General features: G+C 46.7%; 1 protein-coding gene across 6 annotated transcripts in view; it reads right to left on the reverse strand.

Annotated features, from left to right (window-relative positions):
* Nucleotides 1–22,299, reverse strand: part of SMPD3 (sphingomyelin phosphodiesterase 3) — a 567,374-nt gene that overhangs the window by 225,427 nt on the left and 319,648 nt on the right. For 3 of the 6 annotated variants that reach the window (XM_077288170.1, XM_077288172.1, XM_077288166.1), the window contains one exon: nucleotides 12,213–12,310. The exons of 2 other annotated variants lie outside the window; for them this stretch is intronic. The gene's annotated coding sequence lies outside the window, so the exon portion shown is untranslated. Of the gene's footprint in view, nucleotides 1–9,577; nucleotides 10,133–12,212; nucleotides 12,311–22,299 lie in introns of all 6 variants that reach the window. One more of the 6 variants, XM_077288167.1, reaches the window with a different exon arrangement.

Genomic DNA, 22,299 nt, shown 5'->3' on the forward strand with positions numbered 1-22,299 from the left:
CATGAGACTCCCAGTCCTCAGAAAAAATCAAAATATCGTCCAAATACACAATCATAAATTTATCCAGATATTCACGGAAAATATCATGCATAAAGGACTGAAAAACTGAAGGCGCATTAGAAAGGCCGAAAGGCATTACTAAATACTCAAAGTGGCCCTCAGGCGTATTAAATGCGGTTTTCCACTCATCCCCTTGCTTAATTCGCACCAAATTATACGCCCCACGGAGATCAATCTTGGAGAACCACTTAGCCCCCCTTATGCGAGCAAATAAATCAGTAAGCAGCGGCAACGGATACTGATATTTGACAGTAGTTTTATTCAGGAGTCGATAATCAATACAAGGCCTCAGCGAGCCATCCTTTTTAGAGACAAAGAAAAACCCAGCTCCTAAAGGTGATGAAGAAGGACGAATATGTCCCTTTTCCAGGGACTCCTTAACATATTCTCGCATGGCAGCATGCTCAGGTACAGATAGGTTAAACAAACGACCCTTTGGAAATTTACTGCCTGGAATCAGATCTATGGCGCAATCACACTCTCTGTGGGGAGGGAGAGAACCAATTTTAGGCTCTTCAAAAATATCCCCAAAATCCGACAAAAATGCAGGAATCTCAGAGGGAATAGATGACGAGATAGGAACCAAAGGTATGTCCCCATGAGCCCCCCGACATCCCCAGCTTAACACAGACATAGTTTTCCAGTCCAGTACTGGGTTATGAGATTGTAACCATGGTAATCCAAGCACTAAAACATCATGTAAATTATACAACACGAGGAAGCGAATCATCTCCTGATGGTCTGGAGTCATACGCATAGTCACTTGCGTCCAGAACTGTGGTCTATTACAAGCCAGAGGTGTAGAATCAATACCCTTCAGAGGTATAGGAACTTCCAGAGGCTCCAAATCAAACTCACAGCGCTTGGCGAAGGACCAATCCATGAGACTCAGAGCGGCGCCAGAGTCCACATAGGCATCCACGGTAATAACTGATAATGAACAAATCAGAGTTACAGACAGAAGAAATTTAGACTGTAAAGTGCCAATAGAAACAGACTTGTCAACCTTCCTAGTACGTTTAGAGCATGCTGATATAACATGCGCGGAATCACCACAGTAGAAGCACAAGCCATTTTTGCGCCTATAATTCTGCCGCTCGCTTCTTGACAGAATTCTGTCACATTGCATTTTCTCTGGCATCCCTTCAGAAGATACCGCCAAATGGTGCACGGGTTTGCGCTCCCGCAAACGCCGATCAATCTGAATCGCCATTGTCATGGACTCATTCAGACCTGTGGGCGTAGGAAACCCCACCATGACATCCTTAACGGCATCAGAAAGGCCCTCTCTGAAATTTGCCGCTAGGGCACACTCATTCCACTGAGTAAGCACAGACCATTTATGAAATTTTTGGCAGTATATCTCAGCTTCATCTTGCCCTTGAGACAGGGCTATTACAGCTTCTTCAGCTTGAATCTCCAAATTAGGTTCCTCATACAGCAACCCTAAAGCCAGAAAAAACGCATCCACATTGAGCAACGCAGGATCCCCTGGTGTCAATGAAAATGCCCAATTTTGAGGGTCACCTCGCAGCAAAGAAATCACAATCTTAACCTGCTGAACAGGATCTCCAGAGGAGTGAGGTCTGAGAGAAAGGAATAATTTACAATTACATTTGAAATTCAGAAACCGAGATCTATCTCCGGAAAATACCTCTGGTGTAGGAATCTTAGGTTCAGAAATAGGAGTACGTATAACATAATCTTGTAAATTCTGAACCTTCGTAGCAAGATTATTTAAACCTGCAGCCAAACTCTGAGGGTCCATCCTTAAACCGGAGAGATCAGAGCCATTCAAGGATTAGAAGGAGAGAAAGGCAAGGCTGTAAATAGAGCAGAAATACAACTGAGCCAACTAAGTAGCAAACATGAGAGGAAAAAAAAAAAATCTACAGACTTCTTTTACTCTCCTTTCTTCTGCCAATTACTTTAACAGCGGCCGGTCATACTGTCATGATTCCCCAATGGCATGGGAACATCAGAAACACAAAAATAACAGACTAGCTCTCGGGTGATGGAAACTCAAGCTGACCGTGACCTAAATCTACCACACAACTAACAGTAGCCAGGAAGCATTCCTACGGCTGCCTAGATGCCATGCGCCAGCCGGAGAACTAGCTACGCCTGGAAGAGGAAGGAACAGACCTGGCTTACCTCTAGAGAAATTCCCCAAAGATGATAGTAGCCCCCACGTATATTAACGGTGAGTTCAGAGGAAAAGACATACACAGTATGAAGGTAGATTTAGCAAAGCGAGGTCCACTTACTAGATAGAGGAAGGATACAAAAGAGGACTTCACGGTCAGCTGAAAAACCCTTTCAAAAAACCCATCCTGAAATTACTTTAAGACTCCTGTGTCAACTCATGACACAGGAGTGGCAATTTCAGTCCACAAGAGCTTCCAGTAACAGGAAATGACAAAACTGTAAACTGGACAAGAAAAACAAAACAATAAGGACAAGAGTCCACTTAGCTGATCAGCAGACTAGTAGCAGGAACATGCAACTGAATGACTCAGGTTACAATGATGACCGGCAAGGAAGTGACTGGAGAGCAAGGCTAAATAGGGAACTCCCAAAACTGATGGAAGCAGGTGAGCTGAGGCAGAAAAGCACACACAAGTCTCCAGTACCACCAGCCACCACCAGGGGAGCCAAAAAGCGGATCACAACAGTGGTCTGTTCTATATACTATATGGGCTGTGTTATATACTACATGGGCTGTGCTATATACTACATGGCTGTTCTATATACTATGTGGGCTGTGCTGTATACTACATGGCTGTTCTATATACTACGTGGGCTGTGCTATTTACTATGTGGGCTGTGTTATATACTACATGGCTGTTCTATATACTACGTGGACTGTGCTATATACTACGTGGGCTGTGTTGTATACTACATGGCTGTGCTATATGCTACGTGGGCTGTGTTATATACTATGTGGGCTGTGCTGTATACTACATGGCTGTTCTATATACTACATGGCTGTGCTATATGCTACGTGGGCTGTGTTATATACTAAGTGGGCTGTGCTGTATACTACGCAGGCTGTGCTATATACTAGGGGGTATATTCTATTCTATGGGGGTATATTATATTCTATGGCGGGCTGTGCTATATACTATGCCAGCTGTGCTTTATGCTATGGGGGTGTATTATATTCTTTGGGGGGCTGTGTTATATACTATGTGGCTGTGTTATATACTATTGGGGGGTATATTATATTCTATGGGGGAGGCTGTGATATACTATTGGGGGTATATTATATTCTATGGGGGAGGCTGTGTTATATACTATGTTGCTGTGTTATATACTATGGGAGTACATTATATTCTATGAGGGAGGCTGTGTTATATACTATGGGGGTACATTATATTCTATGGGGGAGGCTGTGTTATACTATGGGGGTACATTATATTCTATGGGGGAGGCTGTTATATACTATGGCGGCTGCATTATATTCTATGGAGGGCTACATTATTTACTATGGTGAGGTGGGATGTTTTATATTCTATGGGGGCTGTATTAGATTTTATGAGGGAGGATTGCATCATACTCTTTGATGGGGCTACATTATATTCTATGGGAGGTGGGCTGTATTCTATTCTATTCGGGGCTACATTATATTTATATTCTATGAGGGGTGATTGCATCATACTCTATGAGGGGGCTACATTATACTATATGAGGGGGGCTGCATTATATTCTATGGGGGGTTACATTATACTCTGTGGGGTGGTTACATTATGCTCTATGGGGTGGCTGCATTATACCATATGTGGGCTGCATTATACTGTATCGAGGACTATACTATATGAAGAACTATGGGGTGCATTATATTATGGGAAGTGAATTGTATGACACGGATGATGATGGCAGTCCATTATACTATATGGAGCACTATGAGGAGTGTATTATACTATGTGGAGGACTGAGCAGTGTATTTTAATATATGAAGGACTGTGGGGCATATTATATTATATGGAGGACTATGGGGCATATTATATTATATGGAGGACTATGGGGTGTGCATTTTACAATATAGAGGACTATGGACCGTGCATTATACTATGGGAAGTGAATTGTACTACATGGATGACTATGGCAGTGCATTATACTATATGGAGCACTATGAGGAGTGTATTATACTATGTGGAGGACCGAGCAGTGTATTTTAATATATGAGTACTATGTGGAGGACTATGGGAAGTGTATAATACTATATGGAGGACTGAGGAGTGTATTATACTATATGGAGGACTATGGGGTATATTATATTATATGGAGGACTATGGGGTGTGAATTTTACAATATTGAGGACTGTGGTGCACATTATAATATATGGAGGACTATGGGGTGTATTATACTAAACAACAAAATGCTGCATATTCATTGAGTGATTGGATTGTTTATGCCAAAACAGAAATCATTGTTCTTAGCAGCACATCACCGGTGTAAACTGTAGATGTGCTGCTGATAATGTAAGGAGGTAAAACACAAGAAGAGTCTGTGGGGCGGTTACCTTCTCGGCTCTGTGCCTGGAACCATTGAGCTGTGCTGCAGGTTCCCTAAGGGGCAGACTTAGAGACTGGGACAGGAAGGAAGCGGGCAGAGAGCGGGAAAGGCACGCGCGCAGGGGACAGAGCAGTGTGAGCAGCGGTCAGAGCAGGGTACAGCTGTGCTCCGGTAGAGAGAGAGCTCCCGGTCTGAGGACAAATACAGGGAGACTGCCCAGAAAGACTGCATCTTGTGAGTACATGAAAGCGGACTCTGCTGTGACTGGAGAGGGGCGCTTTGAGACCCGTGTAGAGACATTGGCCCTGCAGAGACTTCGACCCCCTGTTCCCCGTGGTATCAGTACAGAGACCGTGATTCCTGGTACAGTGACTTAACAGTGCAGAGCCCCTGATTCCTGGTACAGAGACTTAACAGTGCAGAGCCCCTGATTCCTGGTACAGAGACTTAACAGTGCAGAGCCCCTGATTCCTGGCTGTGCTGTAAAAGCTAAAGACTCAGAGCCTGTGCATACCACATTAACTCCCTAAACCCCAGGCAGCAGGCTCCTAGAGACTACTCAGCCCACGGACAACAGAGGGATGACAAGTGCCGCTGTTTCTCGGCGCCTACGTTGGGGAAGACGACCCTTCAAGCAAGTCCTCATCAGACTGATAAGTGTTCTTTTCTCAAGAAATCTTGCTTACTTCGGTTACATTGTTTCACTCCCATATTTTTGCACTGTTTTATTGCTAGTTATTTTCCATTGCTTCCTCCCTGCGAGGAGAACCTGATTCCTGTTATTAAACTCCTCAACTGTTGGTCTGTCTGTTCCGTGGTGACATACTCAGTACCTGCATATGCAGCACCCCAGAGTCCTGGTCGTTGCAGTAATGTCGCTCTCCCACCAGGGGGAGTGATGGTACGTCTGATGGTACTAAAGGAGTTCACCTGACCAGGTATCACAGTCACACACTACACTTCACACTCCGGCCACCAGGGGGAGCAAAAGGTTCTATCTATTAGGCCACTCCTCGCATTCGGGTAAAACTGGGGGTTGGATAGGAAGTTAGGGAGAAAGCTACCTGGGTTTGACCCAGAGAAGACCTGTCAGGCAGACAGAGGGAGAAGGAGGAACATCGGAGCTGCAGACAGAAGTCCCTGTCAGGGGTGGGATCCTGCTAGAGACTTAGCAAGAGATAGAACGTTACGGAGCTGCGCCTGCACCTCATTGCGGCAGCATCCTAAGAAAGGACAAGAAGCGAAGTATATTGTGGAGAAGTGAGAAACGAGATCACAGCACAAGGAGATAACACCAGGAGGAGTCCTGCCTTAAGATCGGCAACATCCTTCTGAGGCGCGTAGCTGGTGGCCGGAACACCGAGGGAGTAATAGGCTCTACGCATTACTTCAAACAACGGCAGGACAGTTAATTCCAAGTTGGCTGCCCAACCTTTAACCTAATGAAGACAACGGAGGCAAATTGTGGGAGAGGGGTGTCTCTAGGGTCCCTATAAAATAGCTCCAGGCCTACCCCGTCATACGGGTCATCCTATCCATACCATCTGGGGGACGGAGAGAGAATATCAGAAACATACATGACAGTTGTGAGGACTATCCCGTGGTGCTCACCAGGGAAGTACTACAACACACAGGCGCTAGTAGGAAGGCTACTGATTTCCACCTGCAAAGGGAACTCTGGATGTGCCTTCGGACCGGCCGGATTCAGCCAGCCCTGTTAGCAGTGCTCTGGATTGTGGATGCTGAAGTCTACAGTAAAAGGTAAAGAGACTGCAACCCTGTGTCCTCGTTATTTACTGCGACCTACACCATTGTCATCTACCTTACTGGGAAGCCCTGGGGACATACTTCACCTGTGGGAGGGTATTCCATCTAGCTGCCATAACATCACCCCAGCGGACCCCTAAGCAGCGTCGGTCATCCTGACCGAACACCACAGGTGGTGTCACAAACACTTGACAAACTACATCCTTTAATTGGCCGCTCCTTAGCAGGGCCACGGACCGGGTCGGGCCACCATGACATCCCCAGAACCGAGACAGAGGGACCCGGTACCAAGTACCCCACTGCCCTGCGCCTGGGGGCGATCCACATACTATTACAATAACATGATCCTGTATGGTGATCTGTTACTGATCTATTAGTGATCATTCTGTCCCCATCATTCTTTCTCAGATGGTGAAAAGAGGCCGGGAAACAAGCGGTGAACTACTTCAATATTGTTGATCACACTCATTTAGTGGCCTGAATGCAGCGCATGTAAATACAACCGAAATGCTTCTGTGTGATGTGCATGTTAGCATTTGGGGCCCCATTTTAAACTTTGCCTAAAACCGGCCCTGCCTGCAGGGCGGCTAATATTGAGGCCAATCTGGCCAGTTTATCTGGCCCCGAGGCTCCGGGGGGCCCCTGGCCAGATTGCCCTCATGTGCGGTGGGCAGGGAGCAAGCCTTGCAGCTCCGCGGCCTGCAGGAGAAAATGGCAGCGAAGCAGAGCTGCAGGGAATGGATCCATCCTGCTTACTGCCCGCGCTTCCTGTCTCACACAGCAGCGGCTGAATGACATCATCATTCAGCGCAGCGGCTGTGCGAGACAGGAAGCTGCCGGCGATGGTGGAGCTTCACGATACCGTGAGCAGAGGTGAGGTGAGGAGAGTTTGTGTGTGCAGAGAGATGAATGGTGCTGTGTGTAGGTGGAGGAGAGGGCAATGATGGGGGTGATGGGGCGGAAGGCAATGATTGGGTTTACTGAGAGGGCAATGATAAGGGTGGTGGGGGAGGAGGAAATGATAGAGGTGGTGAATTGGCAATAATGGGGGTGGGGGAGAGGGCAATAATGGGATGCGGGGGGAGGAGGACAATGAGGGGGGTGGGGGATTGGGATGGAAGGAAAGGGGATTTATAATGGATTTAGGAACTGGGAGGTGGAGGAAGACGTTATTATTGATTATTATGTCTAACACAGTCCTTTAGTATATACAGTAGTGTACTCACTTAGGTATAGCACAGTCCCTTAGTATGTATGTACGTGTGTGTATATATATATATATATATATATATATATATATAGCTTTGTCGCCTTAAAAGGAGGGAGGCCCAGACACATTTCCTGCACAGGGGCCCCAAGCTGTCTGTGTCTGCCCCTGCAGCGGCGTATCTACGGGGGGCAGCTGGGGCATGTGCCCCGGGCGCAGCCGGCAGGGGGGCGCATTCGGGCCACCTAATGTGGCGGTCCACAGTGTCTCCACCGGCGGCTGCATTCTGCCGCCCCTGGTCTGGGAGTCAGCTGTTCTCTATGCCGACTGTCAAGCTGACAGCCGGCACAGAGAAGCTGCAGAGCGCTGGCTCCCAACATGTGCTGAGATGGAGAAGGGCCCGTACATGGTGGCTGCTGCGGGCAGGGAGAAATCCCTGCAGCTCCGCTGCCTACAAGACAAAATAGAAGCGGAGCTGCAGCGATCTGTCTTCCTGCCCGCATTTCCTCTCATACAGATGCACCGCTGGATGACATTATCATTCAGCGGCCAGCTGTGTCAGAGGAAGGCGATGGAGATGCTGCGGCAAAGCACGAGGAGAGGAGAGAGGAGTGTGTGTGTGTGTGTGTGTGTGTGGTGCGCTGCAGGGGAATGTTCAGAAAAGTAAATGGTGTGTGTGTAGGGGGAGGAGAGGGCAATGATGGGGCTGACGGGAGAGGGCAATGATTTATTCATGTTAGGAGCATTAAAGGGGATGTCCAGGTTTGTATTGAGTCTGCAGTAATTCTTTGTGACTGCAGACTTCTGAGTTCTCACAGTGCGCACTGCACACTGTCAGGATTCTCTCGTGCTGGTGATTTACATACATGCGGTCACATGCTGACTAGATACAGTATGTGTGGCCTCACTCAATGATAATGAACTGAGCGAGGCCGGGCACGTCTAGTCGGAATGTGGTCAGAAGTATAGAAATCACATGCTTGTGCTGACATGACTGTCCACCGGCAAGGGAGAATCCTAAAAGTGTGCAGTGCATTTATTGTGAGAATTCAGAAGTTTGCGATGTCAGGATTCAGCTCTGCAGGTTCCAGTAGTCGTCACATGGACACTTCACTCATATGCGATTTTCATACTTATGGTCCTGTGACAACGAGCTTCTCTTCCTGCTTCTCTGTTTTTCACTGATCATTGAGAGCATTAGGGAGAGGAGCTTGTCGGTACATGACTAAGTGTGAAAATCGCATATGTCCTTGGTTGGGGGGGGGGGGGGGGGCGCCAAAATGAATTCTTGCCCTGGGTGCCAGAAACCCTAGATACACCTCTGCGCCCCTGTCTGCCATAATTCTCTATATATGTTGTCTTAAAGAAACTGCAGGTTGGGATGTAAAGGATGCATCTCTTGTTCCTCATACCGTGTTGTACTGTCAATAGAAAGCACATTCTGAAATACTCATGTGGATGATCATATGTGAATGACTGTCCTGAATCTTTCAAGACTGCACATAATTGGGGGAGTGTGCCTATTCTGTTCTTCTGTTCATTCTGTGTTACAGACGATAACCAAGATGTTAAGAGAAACGACCTTTTATCAATATAATGATTCTCGTTGTCTTCCAATTTCCTTTTTTATTGTCACTCCTCTTCAAAGTGGTTCTGAATAATAGCAGAAGAATCAGAGTTGTGATCTTTGCATTGTAGACATGTGATGGGATTTTCTGGTGCACTGCTAAAATCATGAGGCAGAATGAAGTATAATCTCACAGACCAAGACAAGTACAGTCCTGCTCATCATTATTGGTACCCTTGAAGTTTAAGTACATAATGTGAAATTTCTTCTGAAAAAAATGAATCAAGTGAAATTTTTTTTCTATAGAGCTTTCATGTTAAATACAAAAGAGCAAATTGTATTAATTAATTTAAAACAAGAAACAATGGGAGGGAAAAACAGAAAACCCCAAAACTTGGTCTGACACTGGAATTGGCACACTTTACATTAAATTAGTATGGAAACATAATTTAACTCACCTGTGGTAAATCACAAATGAGAATCACCTGTGATTAATTGTCGGTGCTCATGTGACATGAATTATCCAATGAATGACTTCAGTGTTTTAAAAAGCCACATGGTAGGCCCTGTTTCTTTGGCACAATGGTGAAGACAAAGGAGCTGTCTGAGGACATTAGAACTGCCATTATTAGCAAACACAAGGCTTTCAAAGGGTATAAGGCCATCTCCAAAGACTTTGGTATCCCAGTTTCAACAGTGCACAATGTTATAAAGAAGTTTGCGAAGCAAGAAACTGCTAAGAACCTCCCTGGACGTGGGGGGAAAGAGGAGAATTGACAAGAGATGTCTTCAATGGTTGTTTGACGTGGAGTTTTTTTGCACCATTCGCGCCATCTATGGACCTGAAGGCCAACATAGAACAGTCTTGGGTTATGGTTTCAATAAGTACCATATGCCGGACACTAAACCAAGCAGAGCTTTATGGGCGAAGGCCAAGAAAGAAACCATTGCTGAAGAAAAGACATAAAAAGGAATGACTGATCTTTGTCAAAGAGTACCTTGACAAACCACATCTGTGGATAGATAAAACAGAAATAGAGTTTTTTGGCAATGCAAAGCAACAGTTTGTTTACAATTCAACTTATAAGGAAAAGAACACCCTACCAACATTTAAGCATGGTGGAGGACCCATAATTTTGTAGGGTTGCTTTCCTGCTTCTGGTACTGGAGGCCTTGACCGTATCACAGGAATCATGAAATCAGAGAATTATCAAGAGATTTTATTTCAAAATGTCCTACCCAGTGTAAGAAAACTTGGTTTGAGTCAAAAATCATAGGTCCTCCAGCAAGACCATAGCCCAAAGCACACATTCAAAAGTACACAGGAATAGTTGAAAAAAAATGACTGCTTTAAAATCGCCAGCAATGAGTCCTGAACTCTATTCCATTGAAAATCTTTGGGGTAAGCTGAAATCTGCCATTGGAAAAAAGAAAGCGGAAAAACCAGAGTGAAAAAGAAACCCCTTAAAAAATAACTTTTATTACTATGTATATATAAAAAATTCAAAAAAAATCTCTTTAATAGTAAAAAGGAGTTTTTGAGGGTCTGATACAAGTTATCCCAGAGGGAATACACACTGGGATACAGGAGACAAAAAATAGGGTTTTGCACTAATCAATAACAAATAAGAAGGGTCTAGGGAAGATAGGTTGTGTGTTATATATACATACTAACAAAAGTTATTTTTAAGGGTATTCTTTTTAGCTCTATTTTTTTCTCCGACTAAGACCCTATAACATTGTTCTGGTCTTTGATCATTGGAAAAAGAACCCTGCAAACATTAAAGAGCTTGAACAAACTGCAAAGGAAGAGTGGGAGAAAATGCAAGTTGATAAGTGCAAGAAGCTTATAGATGGCTACTAGAAATGTTTGGAGGCTCTCATCAAATGCTAAAGGGTGTGCAGCCAAGTATTATTGAGGGGTGCCTTTATTGCTGCACATGCTGTTTATTCTGCTTCTTCTTTAAGTTAGTGACGGAGCCAAATTTTTAAAATCTGACCAGTGTCACTTTACGTGGTAATAACTCTGCAACGCTTCAACAAATCCCAGTAATTTTGATATTGTTTTTTCGTGACACATTATCCTTTATGATAATGGTAAATTTAGGTCAATATGTTTTATGTTTATTTATAAAAAATATCAAAAATGTGAGAAAAATGTTAAAAAATTAGCAATTTTCAAGCTTTGAATGATTATCCCTTTAATCCAGATGGCCATACCACAGCAAACCATTAATAAATAACATTTTCCACATGTCTGCTTTACATCAGCATCATTTGTAAAATGTTCTTTTATTTTGTTAGCATTTTAGGAGGATTAAAAATGTAGCAGCAATTTTTCATTTTTTCAAGGAAATTTACAAAATTTATTTTTTTAGGGACTTATCCATGTTTGAAGTGACTTTAGGGGTCCCATATATTGGGAAACCCCCAAACGTGATACCATTTTAAAAACAGCACCCCCAGACATATTGAAAACTGCAGTCAGGTAGTTTATTAACTCTTCAGATGCTTTACAGGAATTAATGCAAAGTGGCATGATAGGAATGAAAATGTGCATTTTTACCACCTAAATGTCTCTAACTTCTGAACAGGTTACAACAGCCGTCAGACTCTAAGGCCGCTATTTGGTCTTGAATTGCCATGGCAAACATTGGGACCACAAAATCAAGATCTGAGGGCACCAACTGGGATAAAGAGGAAGCCCCCACACTCTGTTAACCATTTATAATGATGTAGTCACTATTGACAGCAGCATCTAAGGGGTTAAACAGAGTTGGACAGTGCAAACACTGATTGTGGCTGATGCAGCAAGTTGTCAGCTATAGTGGACAGACAACAGATACTGGATTGTCACCTGTATGGGGAAGCTATTCTCTTATATCTCAGGTCAGTTGAAACACGTATTGGCTGTCATTAAGGGGTTTGCAACACGTAAGTGGAAAAACAATGTTTTATTGTTGTATTACTTTCAACCACTAATTTAAAAAAATCCTAAGGATAGAACTATGGTACATTTCCATTTATTTCTGAAGATATTGTACAGTTTAGAAAAAAAATTGAGAGTGCCAATAATGGTGAGCAGTACTGTACCTTTGTTTGGTAGATAGGATGGAGTTTAAACCACCACTCTGATTTCCGGTCAGTTAAAAATTGTTGACACAAGATGAAGGATCAGGACCGGAGTGGCACTAGGAAGAGATTAAGACGGAAACTGGTGAGTATAAGACTACAGTCAGGGAATTTACATTTGTGGCATCACTCTAGTTCTGATATAAAAACAAATAAACATTGGAATTGTGCTTTAACCCCTTCATGATCTTGCAATTTTCTGTTTTCCCTCCCCTTCTTCCAAGAGCCATAACTTTTTTATTTTTTCATAAACATAGTCGCAGGACGAGATGTACTATTGTTTTACATTATTCATTTTATCATGTGATGCACTGGAAAGCAAGAAATTCCAAGTGTGTTGAAATTGCAAAAAAAAGTGAAAATCCACAATTTTTTCTTTGTCTTTTTTTTATTTACAATGTTCAATATTTGGAAAAACTGATCCGGCAATATGATTATCCAGGTCAGTACGAGTATGTAGATACCAAACATATATAGTGTTAGGGCTGGCGGAACGCACCGAGTTAATTGAGAGATGTTATTTGGTGCGTTCGCAGCCCGGGGTCCACCGTACAGGAGAGGACCTGCTGCTAGCAAATGGCGGCCCTTTATGGCAGTAGAAGCGAACTCTGTTACTTCACAGAGACGCTGTGCCAGGTCTCACTCTGACCCTCGGTGGCTTTTGAGCCCGTGCCTGAGGACGCCCTGAGTCAGCAGCTGAGACTTTGGCAAATAAGAAACGCAGAACCCTGTTGACTTCACAGGAGTATCCAGCGACTGCCGAGCTGATGGCAGTGTGTGGCAACACAAATATACAATCTCCTCACCGGAGGAGCCGGTATTCTAGGGGCTTATTTCAGCCGGGGCCCTAAATCCACGCACACAATCTCCTCGCCGGAGGTGCCGGCATTCTAGGGGCTTATTTCAGCCGAGTCCCTGAACACACATAAATGTGACCACACTGGCGCATGCACATAACTGATTCAATACTAGCGCATGGCCGTGCGGTCATGAGAGCCTTAAATAGCTGCAGCAAGTACAGGACCTTCCTAGGAGGACTAATGAGAGGCTGCTACAGAGCCTGAGCACCTTCAGGACCTTCCTGGAGGACCAATGGATTTAGCTGCAGTATCTGAACATGTGACCCTCAATCTCCACTGAGAGATCTTACTCTGGGCATGCTCAGAATGAGAAAAGCAGGACTTAGTCCCAGAAGCGCCAGCTCGCCGCTGCCCAGCACTGGCTTCAATGGCAGAAGCTGGAAAAGCAGCAGTAACCATTTGTACAAAGTCAGACTGAGCGAGATGCTGGGACTGACGTCTCTGCTGAGCAGGCTCCACTGCGGCAGGAGAAGAATGGGAGACTGCAGCAGAGATGGCCCGAGATTCCCCCTGTGCAGAGGCGGGAACTCAACCCCTAACATGCCCCCCCTCCTTGGGCCTCGCTATGCTTGAAGGCAGCAATGAGCTGCGGAGCCTGAATGTGCTCATCAGGCTCTCAGGACCATAACCCTTCCAGTCCACCAAATAAAATTTTTTGCCACGTACCACCTTGCACCCCAAAATAGCGTTCACCTCGTAATCATCCGTAGACAACCCCGATGTCCCAGCAGATGACTCAGAAAACCTTAAGGAGGGACACATGAAAGGTGTCGGTGATACCTAGGCGTGGAGGAAGGGCCAGACGGTAGACCACAGGGTTAACCTGTTCGAGGACCTTGAAGGGACCCAAGTAGCGAGGTGCAAACTTAGTGGACTCAACACGCTGCCTGATGTTACTGGCGGAGAGCCACACTAAGTTGCCAGGAGCAAAGGTCGGAGCAGGGCGCCGATGTGCATCGGCGGAGGACCTCATTCTCTCCTTGGAGGCCCGGATGGCATCCTGAGTACGGTCCCAAATGTCCCGTGCCTCCACTGCCCAGTCTGCCACCCTGGAGTCAGCAGAAGACACGGGCATAGGCACAGGAACCCGCGGATGCTGGCCGTAATTAAGGAGGAAAGGAGTTTGACCGGTGGAGTCGGCTACAGCGTTGTTAAGTGCAAACTCCGCCCATGGTAGCAAGGGTGCCCAGTCATCCTGCCTGGCAGAGACAAAATGTCGCAGATATGTGACCAGGGTCTGGTTGGCCCTCTCTACCAACCCATTCGTCTCGGGATGATATGCTGAGGACAGATTCAACTCAATGCTGAGTAGATGACAAAGCTCTCTCCAGAATCGAGACGCAAACTGGGGACCCCGGTCACTGACAATTTTGCCCGGCATACCGTGTAGGCGAAATATGTGTTTGATAAACAACGCCGCCAGAGCCCATGCAGAAGGTAGCCGTGGAAGAGGCACCAAGTGCACCATTTTGGAAAAATGGTCGGTGATCAACCAAATAATGGTGCAGCTACGAGACTTGGGTAAGCCCACCACAAAAACCATCCCGACCATCTCCCAGGACCTATCTGCCACCGGCAGAGGGTGAAGCAACCCAGCTGGCCATTGACAAGGAGACTTGTTCTTGGCGCAGGAGACACATGCCAGAACATAATCTGCGATGTCACGGACCATATGAGGCCACCAATATGTCCTCGCCAGTAACTCAGATGTCCTTTTGGTCCCGAAATGTCCACCCACCCTAGATGAGTGAGCCCAAGAGAGAACCTCCGGATGCAAACTGGATGGTACAAAAGTCTTGCCCGGAGGCACAGACTCTAGCAAAACTGGGGCCACAGTTCTCAGGCTCTCGGAAGGGACAATAAGCCGAGGCTCCTCTTCCTCCTCAGATGATACCACGGAGCGAGAGAGAGCGTCGGCACGAATGTTCTTCTGCCCGGAAAGCAAATGGAGGGTGAAATGAAACCAAGAGAAGAACAAGGACCATCTGGCCTGGCGAGAATTTAGCCGCTGGGCGGTCTGTAAATAAACCAAATTCTTGTGGTCTGTGATTACTTGAAAGGGAAAGCGAGCCCCCTCCAAGAGATGTCTCCACTCATAGAAAGCCAACTTCATGGTTAGCAACTCCCTGTCCCCGATGGAATAATTCCTCTCTGCTGGTGTGAAGGTCTTGGAGAAGAAGAAGCAAGGATGCTTCCGACCTTGAGCATCCTTTTGGAAAAGGACTGCTCCAGCACCAACGGATGAGGCATCCACCTCCATGATAAATGGCTTATCTACATCGGGGCGATGTAGGATGGGAGCGCTAGCAAAATGTGACTTAGTAGAAGAGAAGGCATTGGAGACCTCTTCAGACCACAATTTGGGATTTGCTCCCTTCTTGGTGAGGGCTACCAAGGGAGCTACCAAAGTGGAGAAGTGGGGAATGAACTGGCGATAGTAATTAATGAACCCCATAAAGCGCTGCACCACTTTAAGAGAATGGGGTTCTTGCCAGTCCATCACAGCCTGTAGTTTGGCAGGATCCATAGCCAATCCCTGGGCGGAGATGATAAACCCAGGAAAGGTAAAGACTCCTGCTCAAACATACACTTCTCCAACTTTGCATAGAGGGAATTTGCCCGTAAGAGGTCGAAGACTCTGCCAACATCTCTCCGGTGGGAGTCAATATCTGGAGAGTAGATGAGAATATCATCCAGATAGACTACGACCGAGGTGGAGAGCATATCCCGGAAGATATCGTTAACAAAGTCTTGGAAAACGGCTGGGGCATTACAGAGCCCGAAGGGCATCACCAGATATTCATAGTGCCCATCCCTGGTGTTAAAAGCCGTCTTCCAGTAAGCACCCTGCAGATCTAATTTTGTGAATACCTTTGCTCCCCAAAGCCTATCAAAGAGCTCCGATATCAGGGGCAGAGGATACTTATTCTTAACAGTGATGGTGTTAAGACCCCTGTAATCTATGCATGGATGTAGTTCCCCGTTCTTCTTCTGTACGAAGAAGAACCCAGCCCCTGCAGGTGACACTGACTTCCTGATGAACCCTCTTGCCAGATTCTCTTCAATGTACTGAGACATTGCCTCCGTCTCCGGGAGAGTTAACGGATAGACTCGACCCCGGGGAGGCTCAGCACCAGGCAAGAGATCAATAGGACAGTCATAGGGGCGGAAGGGTCTCCGCCGCCTTTTTGGAGAACACGTCCGCATAGGGCCAATATTGCTTGCGGAGAGAGGATAGATCTGCGGGTACCTCAGTAGTAGCAACGTGAACGCATTCCCTCTGACACCAGATTCACCCCATCCCAGAATTCTGCCTGAGGACAACTCGATATGAGGAGAGTGGTACCGTAGCCAAGGAATCCCCAACAGGACCTCATCAATTCCTTCATGAATGACGAGCAGAGATATAATCTCCTGATGGGATGGCGACATGGACAGAGTAAAAGGGATGGTCTGGTGTGTTATCTGTGAGGGCAGTGTCGACCCATTCACCACTCGTACCGTCACTGGCTGAGCTAGCATCACCAGGGGTATTGCGTGATGTTGGGCGAAGGCAGGAGACATAAAATTGCCCTCCACCCCAGAATCCACGCAGAGCTCCACCGAGTGGGTGGATGAGCCTATAGTAATTGTCCCCTTAAAGGACAATTTGGAGGCAAACGTCGCCGTGTCTAGTGTACTTCCACCTACTACCACTAGACGCTGACGTTTCCTCGACCGCTCGGAACATCTGGTGGCAAGATGTCCTGACTGCTGGCAAACATAACAGACCTTGAGGGCACAAGCGGTCCAGGACTTAGATCCCGCTCGTGACACTTCCATGGCCTCATGTGACTCAGGGACCAGGACCGGAGATTCCAGAGGTTTGGCGAAGGTGAGAGCCAGCCGAAACCTCTGCCTACACTGGGTTCGCTCTAACCTCCGCTCGTTAAAACGGAGGTCAATACGAGTGGAGACAGCTATTAACTCCTCCAGTGTGGCAGGAATCTCCCTAGTGGCCAGAGCGTCCTTCACGTGGTCAGCCAGCCCCCTCCAAAATATGGGGATAAGGGCTTTATCCGACCACTCCAGCTCAGATGCTAGGGTACGGAAGTGGATGGCAAAATGGCTGACCAAGGACGAACCCTGAGTCAATGCCAGCAGTTGGAGCGCCGTGTCTTGTCTGTTTCAAAGTGCTCAGGAACAACGGAGCACTCTGCACCACATGATCGCCACGCTCCCACAGCAGCGTAGCCCATTCCAGCGCCCTGTCCGACAAGAGAGACACAATAAATCCCACCTTTGCCCGCTCTGTGGGAAAGCGTGCAGCCAGGAGCTCGAGGTATATAGAGCACTGACTCATGAAACCCCTACAAGATTTACTATCTCCAGAAAATTTTTCTGGCAGCGGGAGGCGAGATAATGTCGGAACAAGGGTGGCAGTGGACAGGGTTGCTGCAGCCACGCTAGCAGCCTGTACAGGAACTGCGGTAACATCCACAGCTGAGGTTGTGCTCTCGAGAGCCGCCAACCTACCCTCCAGCTGCTGGATGTACCCCAAGGACTGCTGTATGTCCGCCATTTACTAGCCAGACCCTGGTGCTAGTATTCTGTTAGGGCTGGAGGAACGCACCGAGTTAATTGAGAGATGTTATTTGGTGCGTTCGCAGCCCGGGGTCCACAGTGCAGGAGAGAACCTGTTGCTGGCAAATGGTGGCCCTTTATGGCGGTAGAAGCAAACTCTGTTACTTCACAGAGACGCTGTGCCAGGTCTCACTCTGACCTTCGGTGGCTTTTGAGCCTGCGCCTGAGGACGCCCCGAGTCAGCAGCTGAGACTTTGGCAAATAAGAAACACGGAACCCTGTTGACCTCACAGGAGTATCCAGCGACTGCCGAGCTGATGGCAGTGTGTGGCAACACAAACATACAATCTCCTCACCAGAGGAGCCGGTATTCTAGGGGCTTATTTCAGCCGGGGCCCTAAATCCACGCACACAATCTCCTCGCCGGAGGTGCCGGCATTCTAGGGGCTTATTTCAGCCGAGTCCCTGAACACACATAAATGTGACCACACTGGCGCATGAACATAACTGATTCAATACTAGCGCATGGCTGTGCGGTCATGAGAGCCTTAAATAGCTGCAGCAAGTACAGGACCTTCCTAGAAGGACCAATGAGAGGCTGCTACAGAGCCTGAGCACCTTTAGGACCTTCCTGGAGGACCAATGGATTTAGCTGCAGTATCTGAACATGTGACCCTCGATCTCCACTGAGAGATCTTACTCTGGGCATGCTCAGAATGAGAAAAGCAGGACTTAGTCCGAGAAGCGTCTGCTCGCCGCTGCCCAGCACTGGCTTCAATGGCAGAAGCTGGAAAAGCAGCAGTAACCCTTTGTACAGAGTCAGACTGAGCGAGACGCTGGGACTCATGTCTCTGCTGAGCAGGCTCCACTGCGGCAGGAGAACAGTGGGAGACCGCAGCAGAGATGGCCTGAGATTCCCCCTGTGCAGAGGCGGGAACTCGACCCCTAACATATTGTTTTTTAATTTACTGTAAGTAGTGAAAGAAAAATCGCAAATTTGTAAGAAAAAAAAAATGTTTGTCGCCATTTTAAGAGACCTGTAACATTCTCAATATTTGAGATATGGAGCTATGTGATGGCTTATTTTTTGCAACCTGAGCAGACATTTTTAATTATAACACTTTGGGGTAAAAAAAAAGAAAATCTGGCATTTCAATCTTATTTTGGTGGTGGTTTACTGATCGGATTAATTTATTTTATATTTTGACAGAACAGGCAAATTTGTGTATTTTCTATATATATATATATTTTTTAAAATTTTAATGGGGAAAAGTGGAGGTGAGTTAAACTTTTGTGTTTTTTTTAATTTGTCAATTGTAATATTTTTTTTTTTTTTTTTTTTACTTTATTACTGGATTTACTAATCAAATACTTTATGAGAGCCTGAAGGTTGAAGCTCAGACAAGGAAACCAGGAGGAGAACACCAAGGAGCGGCAGACACCGTTACTAGGCCCCAACCAAAGTAGTATTTTTAAATGTAACACTGCAGTTGCCCTGCTACCTGGGTTGGGGCCTAGTAACGGTGTCTGCCGCTCCCTGGTGTTGTCCTCCACTGAAAAAGCTGAGCTTCAACCTTCAGGCTCTCATTGAGTATTTTTTAATGTCACACTGCAGTTGCCCTACTACTTTGGTTGGGGCCTAGTAACGGTGTCTGCCGCTCCTTGGGTTTCTCCTCCTGGTTTCCTTGTCTGAGCTTCAACCTTCAGGCTCTCATAAAGTATTTTTAAATGTAACACTGCAGTTGCCCTGCTACCTGGGTTGGGGCCTAGTAACGGTGTCTGCCGCTCCCTGGTGTTGTCCTCCACTGAAAAAGCTGAGCTTCAACCTTCAGGCTCTCATTGAGTATTTTTTAATGTCACGCTGCAGTTGCCCTACTACTTTGGTTGGGGCCTAGTAACGGTGTCTGTCGCTCCTTGGTGTTCTCCACCTGGTTTCCTTGTCTGAGCTTCAACCTTCAGGCTCTCATTAAGTATTTTTAAATGTAACACTGCAGTTGCCCTGCTACCTGGGTTGGGGCCTAGTAACGGTGTCTGCCGCTCCTTGGTGTTCTCCTCCTCCTTGGTGTTCTCCTCCTGGTTTCCTTGTCTGAGCTTCAACCTTCAGGCTTTCATTAAGTATTTTTAAATGTAACACTGCAGTTGCCCTGCTACCTGGGTTGGGGACTAGTAACGGTGTCTGCCACTCCCTGGTGTTGTCCTCCACTGAAAAAGCTGAGCTTCAACCTTCAGGCTCTCATTGAGTATTTTTTAATGTCACACTGCAGTTGCCCTACTACTTTGGTTGGGGCCTAGTAACGGTGTCTGACGCTCCCTGGTGTTGTCCTCCACTGAAAAAGCTGAGCTTCAACCTTCAGGCTCTCATTGAGTATTTTTTAATGTCACACTGCAGTTGCCCTACTACTTTGGTTGGGGCCTAGTAACGGTGTCTTCCGCTCCTTGGTGTTCTCCTCCTGGTTTCCTTGTCTGAGCTTCAACCTTCAGGCTCTCATAAAGTATTTTTAAATGTAACACTGCAGTTGCCCTGCTACCAGGGTTGGGGCCTAGTAACGGTGTCTGCCGCTCCCTGGTGTTGTCCTCCACTGAAAAAGCTGAGCTTCAACCTTCAGGCTCTCATTGAGTATTTTTTAATGTCACACTGCAGTTGCCCTACTACTTTGGTTGGGGCCTAGTAACGGTGTCTGCCGCTCCTTGGTGTTCTCCTCCTGGTTTCCTTGTCTGAGCTTCAACCTTCAGGCTCTCATAAAGTATTTTTAAATGTAACACTGCAGTTGCCCTGCTACCTGGGTTGGGGCCTAGTAACGGTGTCTGCCGCTCCCTGGTGTTGTCCTCCACTGAAAAAGCTGAGCTTCAACCTTCAGGCTCTCATTGAGTATTTTTTAATGTCACACTGCAGTTGCCCTACTACTTTGGTTGGGGCCTAGTAACGGTGTCTGTCGCTCCTTGGTGTTCTCCTCCTGGTTTCCTTGTCTGAGCTTCAACCTTCAGGCTCTCATTAAGTATTTTTAAATGTAACACTGCAGTTGCCCTGCTACCTGGGTTGGGGCCTAGTAACGGTGTCTGCCGCTCCTTGGTGTTCTCCTCCTCCTTGTTGTTCTCCTCCTGGTTTCCTTGTCTGAGCTTCAACCTACAGGCTCTCATTAAGTATTTTTAAATGTAACACTGCAGTTGCCCTGCTACCTGGGTTGGGGCCTAGTAACGGTGTCTGCCACTCCCTGGTGTTGTCCTCCACTGAAAAAGCTGAGCTTCAACCTTCAGGCTCTCATTGAGTATTTTTTAATGTCACACTGCAGTTGCCCTACTACTTTGGTTGGGGCCTAGTAACGGTGTCTGACGCTCCCTGGTGTTGTCCTCCACTGAAAAAGCTGAGCTTCAACCTTCAGGCTCTCATTGAGTATTTTTTAATGTCACACTGCAGTTGCCCTACTACTTTGGTTGGGGCCTAGTAACGGTGTCTGCCGCTCCTTGGTGTTCTCCTCCTGGTTTCCTTGTCTGAGCTTCAACCTTCAGGCTCTCATAAAGTATTTTTAAATGTAACACTGCAGTTGCCCTGCTACCTGGGTTGGGGCCTAGTAACGGTGTCTGCCGCTCCCTGGTGTTGTCCTCCACTGAAAAAGCTGAGCTTCAACCTTCAGGCTCTCATTGAGTATTTTTTAATGTCACACTGCAGTTGCCCTACTACTTTGGTTGGGGCCTAGTAACGGTGTCTGTCGCTCCTTGGTGTTCTCCTCCTGGTTTCCTTGTCTGAGCTTCAACCTTCAGGCTCTCATTAAGTATTTTTAAATGTAACACTGCAGTTGCCCTGCTACCTGGGTTGGGGCCTAGTAACGGTGTCTGCCGCTCCTTGGTGTTCTCCTCCTCCTTGGTGTTCTCCTCCTGGTTTCCTTGTCTGAGCTTCAACCTTCAGGCTCTCATTGAGTATTTTTTAATGTCACACTGCAGTTGCCCTACTACTTTGGTTGGGGCCTAGTAACGGTGTCTGCCGCTCCCTGGTGTTGTCCTCCACTGAAAAAGCTGAGCTTCAACCTTCAGGCTCTCATTGAGTATTTTTTAATGTCACACTGCAGTTGCCCTACTACTTTGGTTGGGGCCTAGTAACGGTGTCTGCCACTCCTTGGTGTTCTCCTCCTGGTTTCCTTGTCTGAGCTTCAACCTTCAGGCTCTCATAAAGTATTTTTAAATGTAACACTGCAGTTGCCCTGCTACCTGGGTTGGGGCCTAGTAACGGTGTCTGCCGCTCCTTGGTGTTCTCCTCCTCCTTGGTGTTCTCCTCCTGGTTTCCTTGTCTGAGCTTCAACCTTCAGGCTCTCATTAAGTATTTTTAAATGTAACACTGCAGTTGCCCTGCTACCTGGGTTGGGGCCTAGTAACGGTGTCTGCCGCTCCCTGGTGTTGTCCTCCACTGAAAAAGCTGAGCTTCAACCTTCAGGCTCTCATTGAGTATTTTTTAATGTCACACTGCAGTTGCCCTACTACTTTGGTTGGGGCCTAGTAACGGTGTCTGCCGCTCCTTGGTGTTCTCCTCCTGGTTTCCTTGTCTGAGCTTCAACCTTCAGGCTCTCATAAAGTATTTTTAAATGTAACACTGCAGTTGCCCTGCTACCTGGGTTGGGGCCTAGTAACGGTGT

The sequence above is a fragment of the Ranitomeya variabilis genome, chromosome 2 (genome assembly GCF_051348905.1).
Source record: "Ranitomeya variabilis isolate aRanVar5 chromosome 2, aRanVar5.hap1, whole genome shotgun sequence".
Classification (NCBI taxonomy): domain Eukaryota; kingdom Metazoa; phylum Chordata; class Amphibia; order Anura; family Dendrobatidae; genus Ranitomeya; species Ranitomeya variabilis.